This window comes from Otolemur garnettii, unplaced genomic scaffold, assembly GCF_000181295.1.
Source record: "Otolemur garnettii isolate 467f Iridium unplaced genomic scaffold, OtoGar3 scaffold00305, whole genome shotgun sequence".
In the NCBI taxonomy this organism is placed as follows: Eukaryota; Metazoa; Chordata; class Mammalia; order Primates; family Galagidae; genus Otolemur; species Otolemur garnettii.
Genome location: NW_003852700.1, coordinates 621,651 through 628,184, shown reverse-complemented (window position 1 = coordinate 628,184; position 6,534 = coordinate 621,651). Strand labels below are relative to the sequence as shown.

Sequence of the window (6,534 nt, the reverse complement as noted above, 5' to 3'; positions counted from 1 at the left end):
GGTTTGCTGTAGATGGCCTCTATCAATTTGAGAAATGTCCCTTCTATGGCTATTTTCATAAGTGTTCTGATCATGAAAGGATGCTGGATATTATCAAAAGCTTTTACTGCATCAATTGAGAGAATCATATGGTCTTTGTTTTTTTATTTATTTATGTGATGAATTACATTTATAGATTTATGTATGTTGAACCAGCCTTGAGATCCTGGGATAAAACCCATATGGTTGTGGTGTATAATTTTTTTGATGTGTTGCTGGATTCTGTTTGTTAGGATCTTGTTGAATATTTTTGCATCAGTATTATTTAGTGATATTGGTCTATAATTTTCTTTCTTTGTTGGGTCTTTTCCTGGCTTGGGGATCATAGTGATGTTTGCTTCATAGAATGTGTTGGGTAGTATTCTGTCTTTTTCTATCTTTTGGAAAAGGTTAAATAGTTCTTCTTTAAAGGTTTGGTAGAATTCTGACATGAAGCCATCTGGTCCCGGGCTCTTCATTTTAGGGAAATTTTGTATAGTTGATACTATTTCAGAATTTTATATAGGCCTGTTCAAGATTTCCACTTCAGTCTGTTTAGTCTTGGGAGGTGACGTGCTTCCAAGTATTGGTCAATTTCCTTCAGATTTTCATATTTCTGAGAATAAAATTTCTTGTAATATTCATTAAGGATTGTTTGCATTTCTAAGGGGTCTGTTGTTATTTCATCTTTACCATTTCTGATTGATGAGATTAGCAATTTTACTCTTTTTTTCTTGATTAGGTTGGGCAAAGGTTTAAGTATCTTATTGACCTTTTCAAAAAACCAACTTCTTGATTATTGATCTGTTGTATAATCCTTTTGTTTTCAATTTCCTTTATTTCTGCTCTAATTTTGGTGATTTCTTTTCTTCTGTTGGGTTTGGGATTGAAGTGTTTTTTCTTTTCCAGTTTTTTGAGATGTCCCATTAAGTTGTTAGCTTCCTCTCTTTCCGTTTTCTTGAGGAAGGCTTTCAGTGCTATAAATTTCCCTCTTAGGACTGCCTTTGCAGTATCCCAGAGATTTTGATAACTCATATCTTCATTATCATTTTGATCCAAAAATTTGGTAATTTCCTTCTTGATCTCATCTCTGACCCACTTGTCATTCAGCATAAGGTTATTTAGCTTCCATGTTTTTGTATGCGTCTGCAGATTCCTGTTGTTACTGAGTTCAACTTTATTCCATGATGGTCTGAGAAGATGCAAGGAATAATTTCTATTCTTTTCAATTTGCCAAGGTTAGACTTGTGATCTAAAATGTGGTCGATTTTGGAATGTGTTCCATGGGCCAGTGAGAAAAATGTGTATTCAGTATTGTTAGGATGAAATGTTCTGTAGATGTCCATTAAATCCAAATGCTGAATGGTTAAGTTTAAATCTAAAACTTCTTTGCTAAGCTTCTCATTGGAGGATCTATCCAACACTGCCAAAGGAGTATTAAAACCTCCCACTATGATGGAGCTGGGAGAAATCAAGTTGCTTATGTCTATCAGGTTATCTCGTATAAATTGAGGTGCATTCTGGTTGGGTGCATAAATATTGATGATTGAAATCTCATTGTATTAAGTATTACCCTTAACAAATATAAAGTGTCCATCTTTATCCTTGATTACCTTTGTTGGTTTAAAGCCTATTGTGTCTGCAAATAAAATTGCAAATGGAAATTCACTTCTGCTTTCCATTTGCCTGGAATATAGATGACCATCCCTTCACCCTGAGTCTATATTTTTCTTTTAGGGTAAGGTGTGATTCTTGAATGCAGCAGATATCTGGCCTGAGTTTTTGTATCCAGTCAGCCAGCCTGTGTCTCTTTAGTGGGCAATTTAAGCCATTCACATTGATTGAGAATATTGATAAACCTGGTATAATTTTGGATATCGAGTTTTTGGAAAGTCCAATGGACATCTTTAATCCTTTTGCCACTCTGGAAATTGGAATTTGATCAAAATTTTCTTTGTGAGTTTACTTATGTGGTGGAGGATTGCACTGATCTTTATGGAGGATAGGTCTGAGAATATCCTGGAGGGATGATTCAGTTATAGAAAATTCCTTCAACATGTGAATGTCATTAAAGTATTTAATTTCTCCATCATAAATGAAACTTAGGATAGTTAGCTGGATACAGGATCCTGGGTTGAAAGCTATTTTGTTTTAGGAGATTAAAAGTCGATGACCACCCTGTGCTAGCCTGAAAGGTTCAGCAGAGAGATCTGAAATCATTTTATAAATTATTTAAGTCCTTTATTAACAGGTGCTTGCAGTTTGTTGACTTTTTTTTTTGAAAAAATCAAGTTGTAAACTTTTATTACAAATTTAAAATGAAGTACTTAAAAATCTCAACTTGACCAGATATGAAACAATTTAAAAACCTTTAAAGGCATATTAAGAAAAACCAGGCTTTAAAAAAAAAAAAAAAAACACGTTTGTTATTACCAAAAAAATACTTCTTTAGGTGAAAATAATAAAAACCCCATGCTGCATAGTTAATGCAGATAGTTCTAGTTATCTCTTCAACAGGAAAAAGCAAGCACTTAAGGTCTTCAGCTCTAATCTTTTGTTCATTTATTATTGATGGAATTTCATATTCACTTCTTCTTGTTGGATGACTAAACCGGATGATGATAGAGATGGTAAGCAGGCATTTACTCAGTCCACCCTGCTCAGCCTCTGGAGTGAATGAATTCTCAGCTGGTGGATTGGCTGCTTTTGTGTTTGTCATCTTGTGGTTTAGGGTTTTCTGGGCATCTACGTTGGCAATTGAAGTTGTGATGGTACCGATGTTGAGGTGGCTGCTGACCTTGGGTCTCATCTACTTGATTCTCTTTATCCTCTTCATTGCCGTCCTCTCTGGGCTGTCTTTGGCGAGGAGGGTCCCTGCTGAATCGTGGTCTATAACCCCGATACATATTCTGTCTTACTGGCCCACCTTGTTCTCCTGAACCCTGGTTGTCAGCACCCTCCATCACTTCTCCCTGCACAGGAGGTTTGGAATACTGTGGTCGACACCCATAGGGTCTCCTCATGTAGTAAGGTGGGAATCTTCGCCTGCGGTAGGGCCGGCATCATTGGGCCTGGCCTTCAGGAGCACTCTCCAATTGCTCATTCTTTTCCCTGCTCTCACTATTCTGGTAATTCTGCTGGTAATTGCATTGAGGACCCCTGCGATGTGGATAGTGCCTATAATGGTTACGATCTGCTGCATATTTACTACCTTGAACTGGAATTCCACCAGGGCCTGTAACATTTGCTGCCTCCGCACCCTTTTCTACTTCAACAAACATCAAACTCCACAGTCTCTCCATTTCCTACACTGTGAAGGTACTTCCTAGGGTAATTCTTTATGGCAGTCTGGTGTACAAATACATCTTCATTGGTGTCATTCCTCTTGATGAAACCATATCTGTTTCTTACATTGAACCATTTTACTCTTCCCAAAACCTTCATTGTGATGACCTTCTTGTCCCCGCTGTCAGGCGCCACTGATGTGAGGCTGCTGCTCCCTGTGCCACTGCCTGTAGTGCCGGGCTTGGTGTCGGCAGCACTGAGGGCTGGAGCAGCAGGGGGGGCAGTGGGCAGCTGTGGGTCTCAGCCTCACTGCTCATGGTTGCAGTGATGGTGACTGGGGGCCAGCTGCAGCAGCTGCAGCTCCTCCCAATGTGTGATGGTAACTAGGCCAGTGGCAGCAGTGGGGCTGCTCAGGGCTCTCAGGTGTCCACTCTCTGCTCCCTCTACCAATTGAACTGCATTCTAATATTCTTCACCTTGTAGGTTATGGTTTTCTTATGTCTAGCTGCTTTCAGAATTTTCTCTTTCATATTAACTTTAGGGAAGTTAATTATGATGTGCCTGTGTGGATGTCTTATTTGGGTTGAGTCGTGCTGGGGTTCTGAAACTGTCTGCTACCTGTATTTCAGAATCTCTTGGCATGTGTGGAAAGTTCTCTTTCATAATTTCATGATGTAGAGCCTCTATGTTTTGTGAAGCCACTTTGTTGCCTTCAGGGATTCCTATAAGATAAATATTAGTTTTCTTCGAATTATCCCAGAGCTCTCTGAGAGAGTGATCCATTTTTGCTTTCCATTTCTTTTCTTCCTTGTGTGCTTGGGAACATTCAGAAGCTTTGTTTTCAATGTCATAGATCCTTTCTTCTGCTTGCTCCATTCTGTTACTGAGGGATTCTAACATATTTCAGATCTTTGAGGGCTGCAACCTCTTGCCTCAGTGTTTCAAAATCTTTTGTCATTTTATCTTTGAAATCATTGAATTCTTGAGACATCTTTTGAATCATTTCTTGACATTTTAATTCCCTCCTCTCTTCCATTCTTTTAATCTTATTTGCTATCCAAATTCTGAAATTGATTTCTGACATCTCATACATCTGTTTATGGATGGGATCTTCAATTGCATCTGCCACATCCTTCTTTGGAGGAGTTGATCTACTCTGGTTATTCAAATTACCAGAATTTTTCCACTAATTCCATCCCATGTTGAATTTATACCATGTGGGGACCGTACCAGAACTTTTCATTCAGTGGTCTCCACTGGAGAAGATGCTGCCTTCCTCTGGTTGCCCAGAGAGGCAGAGCGTGTCTGTCTGGAAGAGCCTGAGTGATCTTTCACATCCTTTGTTAGGTAAACTCCCAGATATTTCATCTTCTTTGGCACTACTGTGAACGGAACAGAGTTCTTGACTGTTTTTTCAGCTTGACTATTGTTGGTATATATAAAGGCTACTGATGTATGGGTGTTGATTTTGTAACCTGAGACACTGCTGTATTTCTTGATCACTTTTAGGAGTTTTGTAGAAGAGTCCCTGGTGTTTTCCAGATATATGATCATGTCATCTGCGAAGAGTGAGAGTTTGATCTCTTCAGATCCTATGTGAATACCCTTGATTGCTTTTTCTTCCCTAATTGCTGTGGCTAAGACTTCCATTACGATGTTGAAGAGCAATGGGGACAGTGGGCAACCTTGCCTGGTTCCCGATCTGAGTGGAAATGGTTTCAATTTAATTCCATTCAATAAGTTATTGGCTGTGGGTTTGCTGAAGATGGCCTCTATCAACTTGAGAAAAGTCCCTTCTATGCCAATTTTCTTAAGTGTTCTAATCATGAATGGATGCTGGATTATCAAAAGCTTTTTCTGAATCAATTGAGAGGATCATATGGTCTTTGTTTTTTAATTTGTTTATGTGGTGGATTATGTTTATAGATTTGCGTATGTTGAACCAGCATTGAGATCCTGGAATAAAACCCACTTGGTCATGGTATATAATTTGCTTGATGTGTTGCTAGATTCTGTTTGTTAGGATCTTGCTGAATATTTCCACATCAATATTCATTAGAGATATTGGTCTATAATTTTCTTTTCTTGTTGGATCTTTACCTGGTTTGGGGATCAAGGTGATGTTGGCTGCATAGAATGTGTTGGGTAATATTTCATCTTTTTCTATATTTTGGAAAGGTTAAATCATATAGGTATTAGCTCTTCTTTAAAAGTTTGGTAGAATTCTGACGTGAAGCCATCTGGTCCCAGGCTTTTCTTTTTAGGGAGATTTTTTTATAGTTGATGCTATTTCAGAGCTTGATATGGGCCTGTTCAACATTTCCACTTGGTTCTGACTAAATCTTGGAAGGTGGCGTGCTTCCACGTATTGGTCGATTTCCTTCAATTTTTCATATTTCTGAGAATAAAGTTTCTTGTAGTATTCATGGAGGATTTCTTGAATTTCTGAGGGGTCTCTTGTGATTTCATCTTTACCATTTCTAATTGAAGAAATTAGAAATTTAAGTCTTTTTTTTTTGGTTAGGTTGGCCAAAGGTTTATCTATTTTATTGACCTTTTCAAAAAACCAACTTTTTGATTTGTTAATCTGATGTATAATCCTTTTGTTTTCAATTTTATTTAATTCTGCTCTAATTTTGGTTATTTCTTTTCTTCTGCTGGGTTTCAAATTGGAGTGTTTGTCCTTTTCCAGTTGCTTGAGGTGTTCCATTAAGTTGTTAGCTTCCTCTCTTTCCATTTTCTTGAGGAAGGCTTGCAGTGCGATAAATTTCCCTCTTAGGACTGCTTTTGCAGTATCCCAGAGGTTCTGATAACTTGTCTCTTCATTGTTGTTTAGTTCCAAGAATTTGGTAATTTCCTTCTTGATCTCGTCTTTGACCCAAGCGTCATTGAGCATAAGGTTATTTAGCTTCTATGATTTTGTTTGGGTCTGCAAGTTCCTGTTGTTTCTGAGTTCAACTTTTATTCCATGGTGGTCTGAGAAGATGCAAGGGATAATTTCTATTCTTTTAAATTTGCTGAGGTTATACTAGTGACCTAGGATGTGATCTATTTTGGAGTATGTTCCATGGGCTGAAGAATAAAATGTGTACTCAGTTTTATTAGGGTGAAATATTGTATAGATGTCCATTAAGTCCCGATGCTGAATGGTTATGTTTAAATCTAGAATTTCTTTGCTAAGCTTCTTGTTGGATGATCTGTCCAGCACTGCCAAAGGGGTATTAAAATCTC

The 6,534-nt window shown here is 38.0% G+C and overlaps 1 protein-coding gene and 1 pseudogene across 1 annotated transcript in view; one reads left to right on the top strand and one right to left on the bottom strand.

The window, feature by feature from the left end:
* LOC100955839 (zinc finger protein 91-like) overlaps positions 1-6,534 on the top strand; it is a gene marked incomplete at its 5' end in the record, with an annotated part of 151,410 nt that overhangs the window by 49,872 nt on the left and 95,004 nt on the right. The gene's annotated exons all lie outside the window — the stretch shown is intronic.
* Positions 2,703-3,620, bottom strand: LOC105888365 (annotated as a pseudogene).